Source organism: Gavialis gangeticus, unplaced genomic scaffold, assembly GCF_001723915.1.
Source record: "Gavialis gangeticus isolate Ggan-Ray unplaced genomic scaffold, GavGan_comp1, whole genome shotgun sequence".
Taxonomy (NCBI): domain Eukaryota; kingdom Metazoa; phylum Chordata; order Crocodylia; family Gavialidae; genus Gavialis; species Gavialis gangeticus.
The window spans coordinates 162,001,715-162,005,104 of record NW_017729022.1 but is presented as its reverse complement, the minus strand read 5'-3'; positions in this window follow the sequence as shown (position 1 = coordinate 162,005,104).

The window sequence follows — 3,390 nt, the reverse complement described above, 5'->3', positions numbered from 1 at the left end:
GAGGTAAAAATCACACCCCTGGTTTCCTGTTTTTTTTTCAGCCTCTGTGTCACACTGGCCAGCCTAGAGACAGAGATTACACAGAACCTGGTTTAAGTGATCAGAAACTGGTTTAAACCTGTAACAGAACAGATGTTCATTGCACATAAACTAGTTTGAAAATGGCTGAAACTGGTTTGAGATAAACCTGGCTGAATGTAGTGTGAGACTTACCTGATTTGGGTCAAACCGGTTTATGTCCCAGACCCCTTCCTGGTTTAACTTAAACCAGAGTCCCACAACATCCCAGATGCTTTGCAGCCCTGGGTGGGGCTTTCTACTCCAGAGAGCTGGGCTGACCCTGCCTCTCTGCTCCCTGGCTGGAGCTTCCGCAGAGACAGTAGGCACAGCTGGGTCTGCCTGGCTTCCCTGTGCCCCCCACCCTTCCTGCTCAAGCAAGCATTCCCACCTCCCTCCTCTTTCCCATGCACCAGTGATAGCCAGCATATGGCATGCTAGCTAATGCTGAGAGGTGTCTCTGTAAGACAGACAGGACAAAGGCAGACAGGACAGTGTCCAGTTAGGGCTTTTTGAAGCTAATCAGCAGGTTAGTTGGTAACATCCCTCCGCTTCTTCCTTGGAAAAAGTTGTGTAAGAAGGGCTTGAGCTAATGAGAGAGGCTTTTGTTTTCTTGATGGGGTGTTATCAACTCCCTGCTGGGGAGTTGCTAAATGCTCTGTTATCAACTCCCTGCTGGGCTGGTCAGGAGCAAGCAGTGAGGGGGGAGGAACCCCTCCATAATCAGAGCATCCTGCCAGGGCCTGGCCACACCTCCCCTCAGCTCAGCACTGTAGAAGGGAACAGAGAGCTGCTCTAGCACCCCCTGGCTTCTAGCCTGAGCCACTTCAGGCATGTGCCTCCATTTTCTCAGTCCAGAGGGGATGTCTGTATGATTACAAACCGGTTCAGCCTAGCCAGGCTAGACTAACCTGCAAAGATTGAATCAATTCAGGCTCAGGCTTTTTGAATGTCTGTCCCTAGCCTGGGAACTCATGTTCACTTGTTCATCTACTCTTGACTCCTAAATCTTTTTCAGAATCCAGGCTTTCTGTCTCCCATTCTTATACATGACTTGTTTTCCATGTTCCTGACATGCAATTCTGCATTTCCTGTAATGTTTAAATGGGCCCTGCTTCCTAAGCAATCCAGATTGTCCTGTGTAACTATCCTGTTCTCATCATGATTTAACATTCTGCAGATATTTGCATCATCTGTAGATTTTAGTAGCAATGATTTTACAAGTATTTCCAAATCATGGATCAACACGTTGAATAACATTGAGCTTAGCAAAGATCCCTGCAGAACCACACTGGAAACATCCCTACCCAGTGACCATTTCCTGATAATCATTATTTTTTGAGAAGTGTCAGTTAGCCAGTTCTTAATCTGTTTTATATGTGCTTTGTTGATATTGAAACAAACTAACCCTTTAATTAGAACCTCATATGATTACATATATATTTATATTTTATTTATTACAGCTTACCTATAATTTACATATTATATTTAATGATGTTTTGCAGTTGTATGCATCTCAAATTGAAATCCTATAACCCATTATAGACAAATGTTTAAGGAGTAACTCATCCCTGTCTCTGGTCTAATTCAATGGTTTGTAACAGATTTCCAACAGTACTGTCTTCTGGACTGGTATTTCATTTGTCTCCTTAGCATCATTCCCTTTCATTGCTAGTTTTAATGTCTTCTCTGATTGCTGCAGCTAACTTCTAGCCAAGAAGAATTGACCCCAATACCTGTAATATGCAGGTTGTCTTGTGTGTACACTTTTGTCTGCCGCTGGAGTTTCACAAAATCAAAACTTCCAGTGTCACACTGGTCATACATCCCAAGACATCACCTCCAGGATTTTCTGTCTTCTGACTGGACAGGGGTACAGCATCCCAGTAAAGAAGACAAGTAATAACTACCCCACTGCTGGGAACACAAGATTTAACCCACAGGTAGTGATGCATCACAGGATATGCATTTTCCCAGGATATGCAATGACTGCATTCACCTGCCTCTGGCCACACCTCTTCCCTGGCCACTGCTCTTTATTCTGAGGAGAAGGCTATCCAATTAGCCTCTGTTAAAGGGAGATTTCAGGCATCTTGTGACACTGTAAATAGCCTCCAGACAGACTTTTCATTAGCATGCTCTGTACCTCATACATTACACAGCAGAAACCAGAAGCAAATCTAGTATGTTGTCTGTGCTTAGCCCGGGCTTCATTGATAGTGGGGTTAAATACAGAATTTCTTCCTTTGTTTTTTCCATCACTGTTTTGCAGTGGTTCAGGCTGCAGCATGCCAAGAGGTTCTGCCCTCTCCTTCTCTCAAGATTATGTTCTTTTTTTCCCCTTCCTTAAGAATGGGGAGTAAGAACATGCAGCAAGATATGAGGGACACTGAAGGAACTCTACATACCCACTGTTAAGGTGACTGCTGCCTTGAGATGCAATCTACTACACGTGTTGGCAGGCAACATGCAGCATGTAGATGCAGTAATAATCTGGGGATAGTAATCTAAGAAAGTGTATCTCAAAAATATACCTCTAAGTTTAGTGCTTTAACTTGGGTGCCTTCAGTGGTTGTGACTAGTAAAGCAATTCTTCCCTTTGATTCCCTCAACCTGCCCACTTCTTCAGAAAGAAATCTTCACCTGGTCTCTTACCCTAAACTCTCATCCCTGCAAAAAGTTCCTATGACTAAAAGATCATGTTCCCTCAACCACAGACAACACATTAAGTGCCCCCATTGCTGCTGGGCCTGGCTCCAGCCAGGCTGCAACCCCACATCCCGCTGCTGGCACAGAAATCTTGTGGGTGGGGGCATATGCCCCCTGTGTGGTCCCTATGTGTCACCTATGCCCTCAAAACAGCTATTTTGTAAGCACAACTCTAGAATTTGGTTTATTGGTAATACTTCAGGCCTGCCTGCCAGTTAGTGATTGTGGTAGACAGACTAGAGGACACTGGAAATGAAGAGATTCGCTCTCTTTGCAGAGGACCCTCTGATATCCAGAGCACAGAAACTCTGATAGCTGATAGGAACAAGAAAAGGCTGCTGACATAAACACAGCTGCATCTACTACTGTGTGACATTATAGGCCTTTCTGCAACTGAAGAAAAAGAGGAACATTTAACAAAAGAAACTAGAACATACAAAAAAATTAACCCTTTCCTTTAATTAACACTTAATTACTCCCTGCCCCCTAAAATGTGCAGCTTACTAGGTAGGCTTTTGCTATTATTTTCAGTGGCATGTGCAAAATCCCAGTGGTGTCTTGACTGCCCGACATTTTGAGCTGTGGTCTCGGAAGCATTTGTTTTGATCGTTTTTCTAGTGGGGT